This window comes from Hetaerina americana, unplaced genomic scaffold (genome assembly GCF_022747635.1).
Source record: "Hetaerina americana unplaced genomic scaffold, ioHetAmer1.1.p SCAF_10, whole genome shotgun sequence".
Lineage (NCBI taxonomy): Eukaryota > Metazoa > Arthropoda > Insecta > Odonata > Calopterygidae > Hetaerina > Hetaerina americana.
The window spans coordinates 48,516,458-48,538,142 of NW_027286070.1; the positions used below are offsets into that span (position 1 = coordinate 48,516,458).

The 21,685-nt window shown below is 36.9% G+C and overlaps 1 protein-coding gene across 3 annotated transcripts in view; it reads left to right on the top strand.

Annotated features, from left to right (window-relative positions):
- The window catches only part of LOC139700100 (sodium-coupled monocarboxylate transporter 1-like), a 105,418-nt gene that overhangs the window by 24,950 nt on the left and 58,783 nt on the right, over positions 1 to 21,685 (top strand). Inside the window, exon 1 of one of the 3 annotated variants that reach the window (XM_071598619.1) lies at positions 20,532 to 20,651. The exons of the other annotated variants lie outside the window; for them this stretch is intronic. The gene's annotated coding sequence lies outside the window, so the exon portion shown is untranslated. Of the gene's footprint in view, positions 1 to 20,531; positions 20,652 to 21,685 lie in introns of those variants that run through there. 3 annotated transcript variants of the gene reach the window in all.

Genomic DNA, 21,685 nt, shown 5'->3' on the forward strand with positions numbered 1-21,685 from the left:
GCTCCTGCTCCCTCTTCCCCCTCTCCCATGCTACCTCTTCAGAGGAGAGAGAGTTGCAGACGGTCGTCCGCCGGCGGAAGTGATTCACTTCTCGGAGATGGCCGTCTCTTCCTCAACGGAGCACGCCGACCTTCGAAAATCCCCTGGCGCGGGAGGCGACCGCCCACTGGCTGCCGTGTTCTCTGGTTGATTGCTCATTACAGGACGCCCTTCCCGAGAAGAGTCAAGAAAATGAATTCAAGTTGCCTCTCCCCACGCGGAGTGGATATTGAGTGTTTACCTACCTTACCCTTTCTACGGTTCCCAGGCTTATTTTGTCAACTTAATGGCTTTATTCCCTTGTGTGTCCGTTTCGATATGCAAATATATCCCCGAAATATATGCAGTTTATAAATATAGGCACTAAAATTCAGTGCAGATTACTTATAATGGCACATTCAAGTATAAATGATCAAATATAAGTATGACCTGGACAAAACTCAATATTCGGATTAAAATCGGACATTATGCTTACGGATTTTTCTGCTTTTTTACAATTATTCTTAATTTTTAGTCGAAGTTTTAGTGCCGATACATAAGCCCCTATTTTGTCTTTGCTGTCTTTTTTCCGGGGTACATAACTTGAAATAGGTTCATATGAACTGAATTCAAGTGGTGAAGTAAACGCATCAGCTGCCACCGAAAACTTCATTTGCATAGAGTTTCTGCAGTTATTCTCTGATTTTGATCAAATGATTTGATTATGGAAAATTAATTCATGAACTTTTCCCTTTCTAACTAATTATTCCTCACGTCTCGTGTGGTTAATTCCAATTCTACAGGACTCACTTTATTTTTAATCTGTTACACAAGTACCGTACTTATACCGTCGATGGATTTTGAGAAAAAATCTCTTGGAAAAAAGTTTAAAGGAGAATTATGTACGCTGTAATGAGTTATTTGCCAGTATACTTCTATATTTTCTTATCTTTATCTTAAGATACTCTAAGACACTAAAAAAATTCATTTAATATTTTTTAAATCATTAGCATGTCGTATTGTGATAGGTATAGTGGTATTTCAGTTCTTTTTATACATTGAATAGATGGTTCTCCCTCAGATTGGAGATGGTCGTGCGTGTTTGACGAAAGCTAATTCTTGTAAGAGAGCCATACTTCCCATAAACGATTACGTCTCTGTAACCAACACATAGGGGAAATGATTAGTGGGAATTAAATTTGGGTAAATTAGTTTTAATAAGGTTAACCACATATATCTGCAGTAGAGAAAACTAGAATTTTTTATTCGTCGAACATAAAAGGACGAAAAATGTGAAATACGCAAAAACTCGTTTAGAGTTTAACAAGAATTGCAATTAGATGAAAAACTAATTTGAATGGATTGTAAAAGTGAATATAGAGCTGAGTAGTATTAGTTATCAAAGGCGACCGACATGTGAGGTCATTTGAACCATTAAGGGCATATGTTCGTAAGGTGAAAAAGTTAGGATTCTTAGGAAATGGTGGAAGAAGGGGAGAGAAAAACCCGCCGTCGTCATTAGTTTCTTAATGAACGGGGCCAAAAGGTTTACAATTGAAAGTACCACACGACGAGCAATCCAGTTGAAGTTCTTTCCATATAATAGAAGTCAGCATGACAATGCGAAGTTCCGCCATCGCTGGGGTTCGAACCCAGGTCCTCGGAGTAGGAAATAAATGCCCTAGCCACTGTACCAATCCGACCCCTATGACCAGGGGAATAAAGGTGGATTATCATATATAGTTTGATGAGTAATCTCAAAATAAAACTCTGTAAATCAACATGAAAATTGAATTTGAATGCGGTGTAGCATCATTAGGCCTGATGATGCTGCATCGCAGTGTAACCTGGGTCGCATTTATAAAGTTTTATTTTGACATATTCATCAGGGAACAGTTTCATAAAGTTCCGCCAGAAATGATTAATCATTCGTACATATTGGGTACAAAGTATGAATTTTTTAAAAAAATCGACCAAACCACGAATTTAAACTTGAATTGTCTAATCATACAGCATAAAAATTTGATTTTATCTCAAGACCAAATACCAATTGAAATAAGAGATTAAGGGTCTCCCTTTGAAATCATAGATCGGCTCAATGCCACCTCTTCCCGGAGGCAGGAAGGAGCTGCCCTGATCATGTGATGACAAGGAAACTATTGTTTAGGTTTTATCAGGTTAAGGATGAGTGAAACAGCAAAAGTACTCTTGTCGTTGTATGAGCACGATAGCGATTGGCTCAAAGTAGTAAAAGTCATTTCCTTTTGACGGCATGTCTGTCATTCTATATCACATAGGAACGCCAGAATGAAATTTGTAATGCACGTCAAAATACCGACTATCTCAAACCTCGCTCGTTCTCCATCGATCAACTTTATCGTTAGTTTGCTGAAATATATTTGCCTTTATTCTCTTTTTCTGTGTCAGTGGTTCAATCCAAGAATGCCCTCTGGATTCCAGATGTTAGGTCTTTGGATGTAACCAAAATTTCCTGGACGCGTTTTTCCCCTTAATCTTGTTTTTGCGAGTGGCATATCTGGCCATCTCGTTCCATTTTTATGATATGGAACACCTAGCCCAACCAGATTCCTTGTATTGGAGTACTTACTGAATGCATTTGCCTCATTTTAGCTTGATTTAAAATATACGTTTAGCAATGATAATTCCTTGCTTGAGTACGTTGCACAAGAGCTTTAGGCTAATATTACCTGGCTGCAAACGAACTCAGTTTTACCAGCGTAATAATGTCCCAATTGAAAGCTCCTGCAGTTGCACAATTAGTAGAATACTAAAGGTATCAAATGGGCAGAACTTTATGATTGCACAGCTCAAGAATATGTAATGAAAAAGAATCATTGGCATTGATTTCGGTATCTTTCACATTTAGAGAATAGTGATTATTTATTGAATTGATTAAGTAAAAAAAGAATTCAAGAGTTTTTACGAGTTAATAGTTCCTAGAATCAAATACTCTGTGAGCGGCAGGGTGAGCAGAGTTGAATTTGGTTGAGAAAGTTCCGGCGAGGCCATAAGATCAGAAATAATGTGTCTATATTTGCCGTTTTAAAAATGGGAAACATTCGATTGTCGTCTCATTACATCATGCCAGGAGCTAGAAAGGTACAAGCGATGAGGAGAGCAAGGAACGAGGAAAGAAAACATTTTCTAGGTAAGGCTTGAAGGTCCTTCAGAAAACGAATTTGTAATTCACTGCTTCTGGATTTCATCATGCCGCTCTTTTCCGCTTCCTCTGTCAGATTTTCAAATCTTTAGTAAGGTTGCCTATAGGGTAATCGCTTCAACTTTAAGAGCAATAAGGAGTCAAATAATGTTTCCGAAGTTTATTATGATACTCGAACCAAAGAATTTTGTGAGCTCTTGATTATTGGTTATATATATCAAACTATCAGACGTAGATTGGAGGCTTTTGAAATGTGGATGTGGAGAAGGATAGAGAAAGTGAAATGGGCCGGAAGGAAAACAAATGAGGAAATGCTAGGTATGGTGGGCGAGTAGAGGGAATTTTTGCAAGAAATCATAAGGAGACAGGAAAAATGGATGAAAAGCATATTGATCGGCAGTGGAATTTTGTAGAATGTAATAGAGGGAAGAATGTTAGGCAAACGGGGAAAGGGCAGGAACAGGATAGGAATGTTGGACGAGATGAAGGAAGGAAGGAAGTACCTGGAGATGAAGAGGGATTTGTGGTAGAGTTGGATGTTGGATTGTGTTTTGTCAGGAGAAACAAAATTTTTATTTGATAGCTCTGTTTATTCAAAACCTACCCAACTGGTAGATTACCTAATAATAATCAAACTATCTAGACTCACATTTTCTTAATATTTCCCTCAGTAATAAACACTACACGAATGCTTACGCGATGAGTTCAAGGTCTAAAACCTCTTAGTGTGTTACTCCTTCCATATTCGGGCACAAAGAACGAATACAAAAATTTTTTCTTTCCTAAATAAAACAATTGTTGATTGGAACACCTTACCTGCAAAAATATTTTAGCCCTTTCCTAACAGAGTGCATACTTTTAAGAAAAGATGTAAGGAATATATGTAATAATTTGATTGATGCGTGGTGTAAAATTATATGTAACAGCTTAATTTTTTAAATTTATCTTTTTTTTCTTGCTGATTGATTGATGTAAATGAGATGGGGATTCTCTTGTTTTGTTAAAGAGATTTGTGTTTGGAAGTTTCCTTCTTTTGTTACTTAGTGTACTTTGGTTTTACTGACTGATTTTATCAATTATCTTTTGTGATTACTTGGGACTTGAGTGCCACCTGACACTGTCTATCAGCGCATGTGGATTTTTAATAATAATAATATTAATCCCCATGAAGACGAACAGATTTTGTATAACATTGACGCCATGATTGAATAGCCGATTCCACGGGGGTTCCTTTTGCCCACTGGAAAAACCGACTGTTGCGCGGCTGCGGCTTGTTAGGTTCGTTGTCACACGACGTTCGATCTTTCTTGAACTGTCACACCTACTGACGCATATTTTATGCACTTTCATTATACCATCGTCGCATGCTTCACTCAAGGATGGTTGATTTTCGACGGGTGTCACCACGCACATGAAGAGAACGGATGCTTACACGCTGTTCTTATCTACGTATTAAAGACGCCATTTTAATGATTACTAACACTTCTCACTCAAGCCGTAGCTCTTCAAAGCTTGCACACTTAACGATGTTATATATTTCAATTGGTGGTCCAATTACTTTAAGCTCAACTATATTTCTCCAACTATTTCTAGTAGGGAGAAAAAATTAGATTAATTTGGAATTTTAATACACCTCGTACTCTGTTCTAAGATAGTTGAAAAAAGTCATAATCATCAAAAGTAATGTACTTATTCAATTTATAATTTTTGGAAATATCCGAAACTGCCATATAGTGTATCCCACGTTAACTTCCTCCAGTCCCAGTTCTTTTTTGCCCTACATTATTTGCTTCCTCAGTTCCTCATATTCTCTACCAGGTTTCAGCCGCTTCAAAAGCCTATTCTCTTCCTTACTCTCGCCGTTTTACTAGCATTTTTCCTTCTATTACGACCTTCAGCACTTCACTACATCTCAATGTCTCATCCAGCCATGCTCTTTTACATTCTTCATATGTCACATCTCTTCTCGTACCGCATGTAAAACTCCATTGCTTCTCTTCACCTTACCCGCATCCCAATAGTCTTTAATCAATGTTTATCCTCTCTCCTCTAAGATCAGCCTCTAAAACCACACAGGATTACGATCTTTTTTTAAATTGTATCGCAAAATTTTCCGTTTTAAACATTAAAATGTAATTCCTCTAGCTAAGGCATAAGTTATTAAAAAGATGATAGAAAATTTACGTAAACAGGAAAGAATATGATGGCTTAATTTTTTTATGTAATTTTAATGGTCACTTTGGCATATTCTTGAGAAACGTCGCTCCAAACCAGTCTTACCACAAGACCGATTACCTTAACGTGACGATTAATGATTGTTTACTCTCGGCTGAACATAAATTTCATTTTATTACCACATAAGTTTCTTGACCTCGCTTTCTACTCGGTATCATTTGAGCTGTGAACTTAAGAGAGCTTTCGGTCGACTAGGGGACGGAAGTGGTGGATGATGATTACAAAAACTAAGAGCTAATGAAAATCGAGTAAAGAGAAATTTGTAAAAGTTTCATTTAATAGTAAAATGTGAAAGCACGATTCGAGACATTAGAATAATATTGAAAAATATGGTTTTAAAAAAAACAGTTTGCCAGTTCTTCCGTTTAAAAAAAATGTCACCTATACTTCGCCGAAAAAGTTCCGTAAATTGTTCAGATTTCATGTTTCAAACTAATTTCCATTTCCTTTTCACGGTATAGGATCGCTCGATTTATGATATCAGTTGTTATTCGTTGTGTTTCATGGCAAGATTAAGTCTACTCTTAATCAGATGTAGTAATTAACGATTAAACTTTTACTGATAATATTAAAGTAAATTTATAAAAAGTAAAAAGGAACTTAGATGATATAACGAGGAAGTTAGAAAATCGTAAAGACGTCAAAATAACACCAAGATGAAAAAAATTAAGAGACACTATCTCTAGCGATAAACGGAATGACTTTACTTAGTTAGATCATGTCAATAAAATTAGAGAGATTACGTGAATAAGAGGTATATTTAAGATGTTATTTTTCCCATGACCGATAAGAGATCAGAAAAACTGTATCCAACCGAGCTAGAAAGGAAAATTATTTTCCTTTTTCATTTTAGGTAGCCAATTATTTGTCATTATCTCATCTAGCTTTAGTTATTGGCTTTCATGGAACTAGTAGCTCCTCTCATACTTGCAGTGTAATGTATTTCACTTAGACACCGTAATACGTGCACCTGTAGATATCATTATCTTTATAATTTAATTAATTTACAATCATGTGTCAATTCAAAATTGAGAAAAACAATATTTGATATTGCATGCCTAGTGTATGAATCCCCCCTGCCAAATACCTTAACTGTGGATTGCAGGGTACCATGTCGAAAGTAGATAGAAATAATGAGAAACAATGGTGGCATTAACGATGGTGTAACAAATGCAATTATTAAATAATAATGGTACTACCGCATTTAAGCGAACAACGCTCTTGAAAGCTATTTCTACCCAGGCGCAGTTGCATGAAAATCAACAAATTAACATGGTAAATTCTGAGTAAATATTCTGGCAAGAGAAGATAACCACCGGAAAATATAGTTTTGGAATACAAAATTCTCGGGCTAGGAAACAAGAGAGAAGCAAGATGAGAGAGTAGGAACACATAAAAGTATTTATGATAATGAAACGGATGAACTGCAATTCAAAACATGGAACTTTTGATGCGATAACTTTATGAAATATAATTTCTGTATCTTGTTCAAACTTTATCGATGACCAATTGCATAGGTGACAGTAATAGGCTCCTGTGACAGCTCGTCTTCTCCATAAAATTCCACCATAAAACTATTTTTGAGTAATTTCTTCTCCACATTATTTTAACTCAAGGCAATGTAGTTTGAATTACACACGAAAACTCATTTCTGATGGCTACTTGCGGCTGCCGCGTCAAATTTTTGCTTCAGTATTCGTCTTCTAATTACGAAAACGCTCAACACTCCAATAATTGCCCAATATCAAGGCGGAGGAAATCCCTTTTTGAAATAATAGAATGATATTTTTTTCCAAGTCCTGTTGATACGTTCCTCTTTAAATATTTGAAATAATTCTCTTAGATTTTCACCAGTGGAGTTGTTCATGCTTCGAGATATCCCACCTTTTATTAAAAGTACCATCATTTTCGATTAATACACAATCAACGTTGGGTCTCGATATTTTCATTCTAATAATCGTCCAAAAGAAGTAAAAATGTCGTTCGCTGGTGTGAGTGTAGAACAAAATGACCCGAAATGATAATCTCCAGCTGCGTCCTTGGAATATACGATTGCTAGTCAGGAGGGCAAAGCTTCACTTCTAGCATGCGCGTGGGCACGCAGTAGATACCGTTCATGCCAACAAGCCATTGCGTGGCATTCCTACTCCTGGACGTCTTAAACAATAGCGAGTGAAACAACATGTTCAAATTGCTGGAACCATTTGGCGTAGATCACGGCAGAAGAACGATATGCCATTTATACCTGTAACAAGTCGCCACAATTTATATGAAAGATAAAAAAAAGATAAGCTAAAATAAAGACATTCAAGATACAAGACCTCACTAGGAAGAGGGAAAAAATGAAGCACCGGTGATGAACATGACAGAAATCTAGTCAAATGGGGAAGATTCTCAGTTTGGCAGGTGACATTGCAGTGATAGCAGAGAATTCAGAACACATGCAGGGATCAAATATACGTATTATAGCATTATTATCGTCATCAAGAAAACTTAAATCCTAGTATCCTTTACAATCTGAAAAAACCTCGAAAATTAGCATGGGGTAGGGTGAGTTCCATGGATACCAAACAATGATTACCTTCAGTTAACAAGTAGTTAAAAAGAAACACAAAAATAAAATTCTCAAATAAGTTTACGGACAAGGAAGCTCTGCACTAATGTATTTAAGTGGACTATGGCATATCCTATGTATCGGAGACGTGGGTCATTGGAAATGCAGATGAGAGAGTCATAGATGCATTCGAAACCTGGTACTGTAATCGAATTCTGAAGCTAAATTGGACGGTTAAATAATAAATGAAGAGCACTGTAGAAGAGAAGAAGGGATGGCAAGACGGAGCGCGATAAGGAAAAGAGGTATTACGAATTTCTAATGAACACAACAGAAGGATAAGCGCCAATATGAAGGAAAGGGAAGAACACGCAGGCTAGGTAAAAGATGTTATGCGGAAGATCTATCAGAATATAAAATGGAGTTAGAATTAGGTAGGAACGAGTAGATGTATGCAAATATTAGCCTTTGAATTTGAAATTCCGATGTGATTATGTGAAAATTATTACGAGGAATAATTAAAAAATGAAAATATTCTCTACATTGTTTAAAAAAATGATTGTAATACAAATATCTAATTTTATGGAGACAGAATGTTGAAAAACCATATAATAATGCTGTGACACTGGCAATGAAGCAAGAAAAATGTTCTTCATAATGATATAACCATCTTTTAATCGCAAGAATAAAACCGTTGCATTAATTATCTTCAAGGTTAGGAAAATATCGTATCAGTTTTTAGTGAGAAATTGTGACCTTCATTATTCTGTGATTGTTGATTTATATTCCCAACCAGAATATTAATATATTTTAATTATTGCTTGTCTGATATTTCCAATGTAAATTGCAGGACATGTTTCAAGTCTTCGTTGATCAAAAAAGGTAATCGGTTGCCAACTGTGTACGCCCGAGCGTTGTCCAACGTGGTAGAGGAAATTCTGGCGATTAATTAGTCATTAGTAATAACCAATTAAGAACACAAAACATCAACTGGCTGTCAGTTTAAATCATAGTAGTAGTATTTTGGGGAGGCGACTGACAGCTAAGGTTATTTGCGTCATTACGGATGTACAGGAAAGGATGAAGGGTGGAGAGAAACCCGGCGTCGGCATTAGCCTACTTTTAACGAAAGGCTTCACGTCCCATTCAACAGACGGCGCACTCACTCAAACTGCCCTCCACCAAACATCTCAAGTAGGGATCGAGATACTGAAAAATATTCGACGCCGCCGGGATTCGAACTCAGGCCCTCTTGGTGGGAAGTCAGTACGAAGCAACGTTAACATCTTGATCCCTGTTTAAATCATTTTTACTTTAAAATCATCGGCAAGTCGGATGAAACACTTCGCGTTTCAACCATCGTGAAATAAAAGAAAAGGAGTCGCTATGCGATAATTATCTGCGTAATTTGACACTTCGATCTAATAGATCGACGCGACAGCAAACCATATGCATTAACAACCGTTTTTATGGTCGATCATCGTCCTGAAACTAGAAAATAATTCTTCATAGCTACAGAGCTATCATGTAGTACTTGCATCAACATTGCGAAGCGCGGAACAATTTGAACAGTGCCGTTCTTTTTTTTCCTATGTTTTATCAGCACCGCGAAAACTGATATACTTTAAGATACAATTAAGGATAGGCCTTGTCTTGCGCATGAGCCAGTTCGATCCCTTGATGAGCCGTCCTAGCCACCAGGCTTAGATTATTTCGACCAAACCGTTGTGATCAGAACACAAGTTTTTATTTGTTTCCTTTCAATACTAACTGCGTTATTAATCCATTAAGTTAATTATAATTGATTTCATTCTCAAAGATTTCTTGAACTGTTTTATGTGTATCTACTATGGCCGCTATCTTTCTACGGATTCATTTTTTTGTGATTGTGCGCCAGGCACGATTAGTAATGGAGCCAGCCACTCAGGTATTTGTTTAGATTTAAACCAATCAGTCATAGATAAACCCGTGTGTTAAAATAAATAGGTAATTAAACGATAAAACTTTTGATTCATCGGCGCTTAGTAGGTTGGGATGAATCAAAAGTTCAACCAGCAACAGCAATGGTCTTGGAAGAGTAAGACTTTGAGAAAAATGCTGTATTTTTTTAATTTTTGGATGGGATATGAGATGCTTCGTGAGCACCTTGGCGTCGGCAGCGGTGCGTTGCGACATCGACATTGGTCTAGGCGATAGGGACCAGCCTCCTTGAACCTCAAAGAAGGCCACTCGGGCCTTGGTCAATCCCCTTCTCTCTCCATTTCCCTTCCCCATCCTCCCTCCACCCACAAAGCCCCCTCTCCTCTTCCCCTCTCACTCCTCCCGCGCGCTCCGCTTGGAGTTTCCTCGACGCGTTCCGCGAACAAGGTGAGAGCCAGTAAGCGTTGATTTTTCCCAAACGAGGAGTGTAGACCTTTCCCTAGAAACTTCAGATTGTCGATGGGACAACCTCCTCGAGGCCGGTTGGAGATGAAGTTTTAATGGGACGGAGGAAGTAATCCGGTTTACTTTTTTTCCGCGATACCCGTGGAGGAAAAAGTACATTCATTCCACTTGTTACGACCATCGAGTAATGAGTCACGCAATGTCGTGAAGTCATTTTTTTCCTCTTCATTTGTACTCTTTGGTCAAGCACAGCAAGGTTGACAAGTTATTGCTTTCGACGAAAAATTCCATCAATTACCGATTCCACTTGACTGCAATTTGATACCATGCTGAAAAATTGTGCGACCAGAAATTTTATTCAATTTTTATTATATTATATTTTTTATCACTTTCTATGACGATCAAATAGTTCAATACTTTGGAGTTTGGCATAAACTCCGCAATATGCATCATAATAGAAGAATTCTTAATTAAAAAATAGTTTGCCAATATGAAAAATAGATTCTTGAATTAATGCATTCTAATATTAATTGCAAACATAAAATTCTTTCAAAATAAAGTCGATAAGATTAAGTGCCATGGTAATGGTTGAATAAAGGAAATAAGATTTAAAAAGACATCAAGTCTCTTGGCAATACTGATCAAAGATCAGGGCTCAAAAAATCCTCATTTCTTTCATAAAGTAATATAGAATGGTTTATTGGTGTAGAGAATGGTGTATTGGTGTAGAGCGACATGAGTTTTTTTAGGATGAGACTTGATCACAAACATCCTGATACTGAAGATTAAAACTATTCCAAATTCGAAGTTATTGTAGCTATAATAGAGTTTAGCCCACGGAGAAATTAATTTCCTAGAATGCTACACAAAATTGTCTTATAATTATGATCCTCTTCATATTTTTTTAAGTACGACATTGAAATCACTTGATTTTATTTTAACAGAAAATAATTGATAAATTGCTCATTACCTGCCACACTTACGTCTGATATTTCAAATAGTTTCCCTTTATTTCAATTATTGTGTTAATAAATGCACGCAATTCTATTTTTGAGTAATTACACTCAAGATGTGTACAAATGGACAACTTAAATAAAATATCCATCGTCGACACATATGAAGCAATATTTCCTCTACAATTAATTTCCGGATAAAAATCACACAGCTTATCATAATTTTGTTCGGGAAAATTTCATTTGAAAAGCCCTAACACTGCCTTAAAAATTATTTTCTCATCAAACAGTTTATCATAATGAAAAGCAAACGTGAAATGACCAAGGTGGAGTTCATCACTCTATCATTAGGGGCATGGATCATCTAAAAAACAGACTGTATACGAATGGTTATCTTTGAAATTTAAAAACCATATGCTGAAGATCGAATTGGCAGATAGAATGATAATACTATAGGAACTAGGGTGCAAAATAGTGGAAGAAGAAGAGCTGCCTGAAGCTTTGTGGAAAGAAAAAACCAGAAATATCGGTCGCACTTTGAGAGATAATGGGCCAGTTACGAACATGATAGAAGGGGGCAAAGTTCCATGATGAAGAATGGAGGGGATTGACATTAGGAGTAAATTGGTGTAGGACAGATAGCCGTAATTCAAACATTTTTCAGAATGAATGGTCAATGAATGAAGAAATTTTTCTTGCTGATTTTCATATTTCATGAACAATTTTATACTAAAGACTACTCATAGAATACTTATGTATTTACAATATACAAGGTTGCTTTCGATTATTTTGTTTAAATTACCAAATGGGCATACCCACACTGAACATAGTGCTGACCATGAAATCACTTCGATCGTATGTGTATTAATTGCCTCTCCACTGTGCCGAAAAGAAACGCTCGATCGTGACGCGTTCTTACGTCGAGGCAGGCTGATAAAAACTTCACCCGCGAGAGAGTCCTGATGGCACCGTCTGGTACCAGAGTCTCTCTTCTGTCATTTTTCCTTTCTTTATTCTTATTTTCCCTCCTCGCTCCACGGACTCTCATTTGTTTCCCCCCTATTTCCCCCACATCTTCTCCTCATCCCCACCTTCTCGCTTGACGCAAATGACGCTGAAACCAAGCGGACGTTACTCCAATTCCGCCAACGATTTGTTTCCCTCTATATTTATTGCCAGTACGACAAATCGTTGTCTGGTTGGATTTTTCCATTTAATAACAACATACCTTCACTCTTTTCGTGATTATTTCATATTCAAAACTGTGGAAACGACTACGTTTCCCAATCGTTGACCATGTGCCGCTAAATTCAAGCGTGTTTTTGTATGCTTAATGCAATTCATCTTTGAGGTATCCAAATCGAGCGGTCACCTTGTGTTCAATTCAATTGAAAAACGTGAGAAAGTTCAAAATTTTAAAAACTAATTGGGACCTGATTTTAAAAAAAATTTCCAAAATTAATAGGAACATTGGTAGTCCGGTTACTTCGATGGTCTTTCTTTATTTTATCAATAAACCAGTGAGTTAAGGTCATGTAGAGGTAAAGAGATTTTCGGTGGCAATCGGTTAGAGTTCGGTACGGTTTCAATAACAATTATGATAAAACGTCTTTATCGAGGTGAGGTTGAGGTAAGATAGTCCCTTCTTCCAGCTTAACCCTAAATAATGAGGTTCATGAAGAGTGGTCTCGCCATTGCGCAAAGAGGGCAATGATAACAATTTATTCGCAGAAAAAATTTTAAATAAAATTTTGATAATGCGCCTGACTAATTATGCATGTGAAATTGTTATTCCTGGGGATTTTAGACAAGGACGACAAAAATTGACATTTTCTCGCAAATATCTCATCAAAATTTGTTGGTAAATACACATATTATTTGAGAGATATAACTTTAAAAGAACAAGCATTGCGGTGATGCGAGTGAAGCAAATCAGGATATATAGTATGAGATATTCATTTTAAAAATATTATTTAGGGTAAAAATGTTGGAAAGTGTGCATCGTTGCTCAGGCAGATGTACTTACTTTAAGGATCGCCAAGGCTTATTTTTCATAGTCTGTAAAAATATTCGAATGTATATTATCAAATTAAAAATAAAATTATTAAATTTTTTTATGTGCGCCATTTAATTGAACGTAATATGGCGGTAATTTATACTATTTTTAATAAATAATGGGTATACTTATCTTTATTTGCTAAATCAACATTAGGCACATCAAAAAGCTCTTTCTAATAGGCAATCTGAACTACATATCTTCGACTCCATCATAAAGGATTTAAATTATCAATCACCCCAATAATGAAAATTGGAGTAGATGTGAAACATTATTGTTGGCAGTGAAGATAAACTTAAAATTTTGTACCTTCCTAATTTTATACCTTCAGATCGATATTCATAGTAAATTTTTAAGTGTATATTGCAATTAAAATAATCCAAAAGTTGATTAAGCAATTTAAATTTATTATCAACGAAATTAGGGCTGCCGTTTAGATTCGCATCTTATTTTCATCGTCATCGTTATGTATTTCGGGAAAATAAATCCTTTATTCGGCCGTCTGTCTGACTCCTCACATTCGGGGACTGTCTTTCCTTTCTTTGACATTGCCACCACCATCCCTCTCAACCCTTCACTCCCATCGACGTGACTTAAAAACCCCCGACCCACACGTGGCTCACCCTCCGAACTCGTCATCCACCCACTCATTTTATCTCTTCTCTTTCACTTCCTCATTTCTCGTTCCCTTTCTCTTTATCCGTCCCCGTGTCCCTCAGTCAAATGACGGAAATCGTTTTTTGTCAACTCGTTCCCCTCCCCTCCTTCCCCCGTGCACACACACGCACACACACTAGTACCCTTTCTTTATTCATTTCTTTCTTTTGCTCCCGTGTCCCGAAGGACGAACAAACGCTTCAACCCACCCGCACAACGACGAAATCGCTGGGCGGGCACCGCAAAAGTGACGCCAAGGAGGATGGAAGCAAAAACACTGTGGTGCCACTATTCCTTTCGAGTGATCGGATCGCCACAGTCCCCTTTCCCTCCGCCCCCCCGCCCACTTCCACGCCCCCGCATACTACCGCCGCCCTCTCCCGATCTGAATCCCTTAGATCTGCCGCCACCAAAATCACCCGCGCCGCATCGGGAGGTCCATGTGCCATTCTCCCTTCTTCCGTTTTTTTAGGGGTGGATTAGGATATTATTTTTCGCCATTTCCACCAGCAATGAAAGCGGGAGTAGTCAATGGTATTACCCACTCGGATAGTTCCCAAATAAATCGAAGGAAAGCGAGAGAAACTCATGAAAATAAACGAGATCACCTGCGCCATTAGATTTGGCTAAGAGAAAACGTCCACGAGAACATTTTTTCCTTCGCCCACTTCTCCTGGAGCAATTTTTTCTTTCGTCCGTATATTCTCCATCGGCCCTTTCACAAGAGCCTCATCTCATGCCATGAAAATGCCAGTATTGCCAAAATTAATACACCTACACCTATGCATCATTATGGGTGTGCAAACGCGGACACAAACACATACTATACATACATATGGATATGTATATGTATATATATATATATATATATATATATATATATATATATATAACATTTGGATAGCACAATAGAGCAGAAAAATAAAATAGATAACACGTAAAAGGACATTCACACTTTAGAAATTTTAAGCTTTAGGCCTTCTCTGAAGCCTTCTTCAGATAAGACTGGAAGGTTTCAGTCCGGGCGGCCGCTGGATATGCTGGAAAGGGGATTAAAGATGTCGGTCAAGGGTGGAAATTTTAAAAGATCGGAAGCTAGTATACATGCGGATTCACGAGTTCTCACCTCTATATTGGTGGCTGAATTGGATAGGGACTCTTGGATGATTAGGAAGAAACACTGGTCGAAGCAAAGGTGTGGGACTTCGCGTGTGAAAGGAAAGGAAGATAAGAGAACGAGGCAGAATTGCAGGAGTAGCGGTCGAAGCTGAAAAGCAAAAAGCTTAAACTTTCTAAAATGTGATTATCTTTTTACGTGTTATCATTTTTATTTTTGAGTACTTCCTTCCTCCCTTCATCCCGTCTAACATCCCTATCCTGTTCCTTCCCTTTCCTCTTTTGCCCAACATTCTACCCTCTATCACAGTCTTCAACATTCCACTGCCGGCCAATACGCCCTTCATCCATTTTTCCTGCCTCCATAGGATTTCTCCCAAAAAACCCCTCTCTTCTCCCACCACCAAGTACCTCCTCATTTGTTTTCTTCTCGGTTCATTTCAACTTCTCCATTCTTCTCCACACCCACATTTCAAAAGCCTCCAATCTACGTCTATCCTCCTGATTCAATGACCACGTTTCCGAACCGTACATAGCTACGCTCCACATCAAAGTTTTTGCGAGTCTTTTCTTAACATCCTTACTCAACGTCCCCGTCATCAACTCCCTCCTTCTGTAAGCCTCTTTGCTTAGCGCAATTCTTCTCCTTACGTCCCTACTACTTTGACCGGGTTGATCCAAAACACTTCCGAGATACGTAAATTGTTCTACCGGCTCTCGTCTTTGCCCTCCTATTTAAATGTTTAGCTTCGCCTTTTTCTTTCTGGAAAATTGCATAACCTTTGCTATATTAATATTGATTTTCATCCCATATCCATCCCTATCGTGAATTTCACACGCCATAGGGCTTAGTTCTGGATAAACTCTATCATCACCTTCCCAACCGACCTTCGGGTTGATTACTGTGTTTATGGTTATATATATATATATATATATATATATATATATATATATATATATATATATATATATATATATTCACGAATGTGGACATGTGGAGTATCCCTAGCTCCCCCTGTTACCAAATCCAAATTATTTATCCCTCGGTCATATTCCACTTAATCATCTCGCGTTATATCATTTTGAAGGGGATTGCTTTCCATTTCTCCGCTCAAGTCGGCCGAACTTCTTTTCTTCTGCACCTATATTTTTTCTTCTTGTTTACTATATACTTATGAGCTCTTATATTGAATATATCGACAGATAAGAAGAATATGGGTTAAAAAGTATAGCTAACCTGCTGCCATTTACCAACCTTGTATAATATTTATGCTGACTACATGTGCTGCAACTATCATGGAAGTAGACAAAAGTAGCGTACTGTGTACGGGGACTGGACGCAAGTTGGCCATTTGGCCAATTTAGTACGCAATTTGGCGGGAATAAGAAGTGTGGTAGTCCTTGGTCCCTGGTCACACGAAAAACCCATATTGAGCTATAGGCTATTTATAATAATGAATGGATACATACATATATCCTATTCTCCGCATACTAATCCCATATTTATTTGGATAAGAGTAGCATTAAAATGTATGGTGTTTTTCAAAACGTGGTAATTATAAAGCGTGTTCGTAAGGTTTGGGAAGAAAGGAATTTTATTTATCATTTTAGCTACAAATGTTTATCTTGATCTGTAGATTTTTTTTTACCCAAAGCCACTCAGCCGCACCTACCCCAAGTTAACTGACTACCAAAGTGAAAACGGCATCGCGATAATTCCCCAACCTCCTTACAGTCCCGACTTGGCAACAGAAGATTATTTCCTAGTCTTAAAAGTGAAATCCTCCCGCAAAGGACGCCACTATAGGGCCCTAATTGCCGCCAAAGAAGTTTGCACGCGTGCCCTAAAGGACCTTCCGGAATCCTCCTACCAGGGTGCCTTTGAGTCGTGGAAAAGCCGCTGGCAAATTGTGTGTCCACGCTCAAGGGATGTACTTGGAATAATTTTGAGGCATTGCAGCATTATCTGAAATAAATCTATTTACATGAAAATGTTCCCGATAATTTTTATACAAACCTTGTTTCTACGAAACTTAGGTCATGTTTCGCTAAATAAAATTCACCCGGAAAAAAATAAAGTTAAAATTCTTAATTTTAAAATCAGAATTTCTTCCATTTCGCATACATTGAAGGTTCCGTTGTGGTTTTGTCATAGATTGAATATTTGAAAAATATTCTTTTATCAAACTATTCGAAAATCAATAGATCTAGAACATCAACTCCAAGTGATATTTTAAGATGCACAATAGTTTCGTTAAGCGAACCACAAAAACCACATGTAATGACAAATAAAATTCCGAATATTCACAAATTATCCCCTAAATCTATAATATTATTATACCCTTCACAATTATAAATCTGACATTTATTTCGAGAAACGCATGCAAATTTTAAGAAGCATACATTTAATTCTATAATCAGTAACATAAATTAAAATTTCCCTCAAAAATTAAAATTATCGTAAATTTCGTTATCTAATGATTTACAAACCAAAATAAATTCATCGAATCGAATCGAATTGGGGAGAAAATATGGCATTTACATCTATAAATGGAATAAACGATACGTGAATTAGTTATTAGATGCTAATTTTTATTTTTGCGCGAACATTGGAATCCATTTGCAAATAGGTCTGTCAAGTATAGATACAGTTCTTCTAAAAGTCTTCTGTCCTACCTGAATACTCTCATATCTTGAGGAAGACGCTCAAATACGCGACCGAAACTTTTCCATAGAGTGGAAATATTTTGGCTGAAATTGTACTTTTATCGTGGACTTATAATGTGAAAAATCACATTTTTGTGAATGATTAAACAAATTCAATTCGGAACCGGAATATTTACGAAATTCTAGAGATGCAGGTTTATACCTTATCTTTCACTTTAGACTTAATTCTAAAACTGCGGGTAGTAAATAAGTGTAGTGATGACCTCCCTTTCTTACGTCGGAATCTAGAGATCGTCACGATTAATTCTAAAGCAGCGAAGTGTTTGTTGGAGAAGTATTTCTAGCTTCTACATTTATCAACGGTATATTTTTTTAACCGGCTCATTTTAGAATAGCCGATCGGAAAAGACCCAAGCCTCATCAATGACAGTCGTAAGCACTTGAGATTAGCAGAAGTTAGTAGTAACTTGAGTGAATGAGGGCTCTGTCCGTAGTGTGCGTACATTGTTATGTATCATGAAATATGTGAAATCTCAATTTCAGTACTTATGTCCAACGATTAAAAAACCGATTAATAATTATTTATCTGCAATCAGGTTAGCATAAAGTATTTCCAGTTTCAAGCTGATGAATCGTGGAAGTAGGGAAAATAGTGAATAAGCAAGTAGTTGATAAAAAGATATGAGTTATACACGTAGTTATATCAAAAATTTCCTACCCCATGTCCTTCACGCCCCTACTTGTGCCCTTGTTTTAGTGGCAGAGTGAATAAAGATTATCTGACGAAGTCACGTCTTGCCTAGAGTAGGTAATGAAAATGTATCAAATGAAGGCAGACATAAAAAAGCCAAAATATTGGCCCACGGGCTTTGTTCGAGATGTAACACTGCCATAAAACAGGGCAATTAAGTTGGAGAAAAATTCACTTCCTTTTTAGGAAGCAAGTTTGCCATTCCATCAAGGAAAATAGAGATAAAAATACTTAAAAATGGGTAGACTGAATAAAGACCGCAAAGAAGTGCTGATATATTATTGGACAAATTCTGAGGAACAACATCTTACTGAAGATAAATGTAAAGGGTAAAACAATATGTGGAAAAAATTACAAAGGAAATATGCACGCATCATATAATAGTAGATGTAAAGCGAAAAAATGTGAAAGCATTTTTACGTAATGTTTTTATGCATGTATTTTTGCAATTTTATATATCCAATAGAAAAATTCACCAAATTAAGTCTAAAATTGATTAAATCGATCGAATTAAAATTAATCGATTCAATTAAAATTGATTTCGACGATCGCACTGGCCATTCTCCAATTCATTGGCTTCGATTTAATGTTTCATGGTCTGAGCGGCCTCGTTAACTACAAGTAGAAGAAGCTTGTCTATCCAGCGAAAACCCTCCAACTAAATGCTGTAATTTTCAATGCTCGTCAAAACAAAACATTCATGCCAACATTTTACTCCAGTTTTGCATGTTATCCACTTTGCCCTACCTCTAAAATATCCTTATTTATTTCGAGTAACTCAAATGCCTACACGATATTTCTCTTTTCACTAAATTCTTCACGAAATGACACAGACAATATGTATCAAAAATTCTCTCATGCGTAGACTGCTTGACCAAGTTAATTCTCTGAATAACTTTCCAAATAGGCTGTTGGTTGTAAGGTTGACTTGACATGGAGAAAAATTATCTATCACATAAAATATCTAGTGTTTTTTATATTATTCCCCTTATCAGAGCAAACTTCATATTAGTCAACAACTTTCACTATCTGTGTAAATACCATAAAAAGGTGGTAAAGGAACAAATTCAAAACTATAGGTGAATAATTTGGTAGTTACGTACGCCATATAGTTCAGGCCTTCTTTCTTGGTAAACAAACCAAATCTACTTCAGTATTAAGTGGTTTATACCTAGATGACGATTATTTTTCTCTTCAAACACCTGATCTTATTATGAGCACAGGAAACATCTCCTTGAATGCGTGTAAACATCCCCGTTCTTAGTCACACAGCTGAGTAGACGAAGTTTACGAGTGCCTACCTGCCATGTTGCTATACGTTATTTTATGATGATTTAATTACGTAACCGTCATATAGTGTTAATTTTTCAAATATTAAAAGTTCAAAAATGATTTTAACTGATCACTTTCCTACAATAATATTTTTAAAGTCTGCAAAGTTCCTTCGGTTATTTTTTCACTAAACAGTTCGAATCCTTTAATTAAAGCGTCTAAAACAGTAAATACATGAATAAAGCGGGAATTGGAAAGACCTTATTTCCATATGACCCCATTTAGGCCATATTCGAAGAGACGATGAAAATTTTTCTATTCAGACGAATCCGATAGAGAAGAATGTTTGATAATATTTAAGATGAAATATCTACTGAAATGTTGTTTTAAAATCTGACACTGAGCGGTAAAACTACGCTTCTCATATCCAGGGTCTCTTGAAGAATTAATTTTAATGTGCAACGAGTAAAAGAGGGCTTCATTTGAACATCATTTGGCTAAGGTTTTACAATTAATTTTATCTGATACTGAAATTCATAATTTTTCAACCTCCACTTTCATATTGGGACATGAATCATACGCCGAGGCATCCTCAGAAACTCGCATAAGGCTCGAAGCGGCGTGCGTGGCACGTGCACGCAATGTATGGCGCCTAATCCTTCGTAAGCCCCCCTGAGCAGAGATAGCGGGGTAGACCAAGACACCGCAGTTAATTGTCCGCAAACTGAGATGGGTGATATGAAGAACCTCGCTGAAACCTCGTCATACCTTAAAGTTTGACGCTAAGGTGGCTTTTGAGTTCGACTGTGAGTAGAACATGTTCGGTCCTGACGTTTCTTCCTCGTTGAAGTGAGCATCTTCAGGTTGAAAGTCGTAGATACACATTGAGTCATCGACACTTTGTTTTTTAACCTGCGGTCTTTGATTTTTTATACCATATAAATATATTATTTTATAAACTTTAACGGCAGCATGATTCGTGCGCTGATATCACTGGAGGGAAATGAATATTTGTGTTTAAGCGATTCGTTACCTTTGTAAAATCTTTATGGTAAGTTCAAATATTTTTGTACCAAGAGCAAATTCCTGAAATTTAACAAACCAATCCCATGCCTTGATTCTAAGTCCAGCGAGCGTAAAAAATATGAGAATACTGTACATCCGGAAACATTATTTTGTGATTCTTAAAAATCTTTTCTTGAAAGGAATCCTATATGAGTTGAGAGTTAGGTAAACTGTTCGAAACCCAATGAGTAGCTTTTACGCAGCAAATTTTACTTTACCTGATTGGAATAATCCATCTAAGCACTCTACTTGTGGGGCTTGTTCTTCGGAAAGAGGTTTAAATATCCCCTGTGATATATTTTTGAGGGCGCCTGGCATTGGCGTAGATTTACCCTTAGCGCGCTTGCGTAAATCACAATGAGTGGCTAAGGATGACGTATCTAGCCGCATGTTGAGCGTCATAGCTCCTGGGAGTCACGGATATAATGTCAGGAGTAAAGTATGGTAATTTATTTTCATCTAAATATCGGAGTATGTTATTTTTCCGCGAATATCATACAAAATTGTTGAAAATGTCACGTGTCTTATCGCTAGGAAAAAATGCGAAAGTTGTTTAATATTTTCAAAAACCCCTACTGTGACGAAGAAAATGTTAATTGACATCACCATTTTTTGTTTTCAATGCCTCCAAATTTTCCATTTTTAATATTGATAAATTAACAAACAGGCCTGACTATAACAAATACGGTGGTCTTTTTAAATTATCGACCCTTAAACATAATCTACAAAAATGATCGATGATGGAAGAGATCGTTTTTTTTCCTCGCCTCCTGCA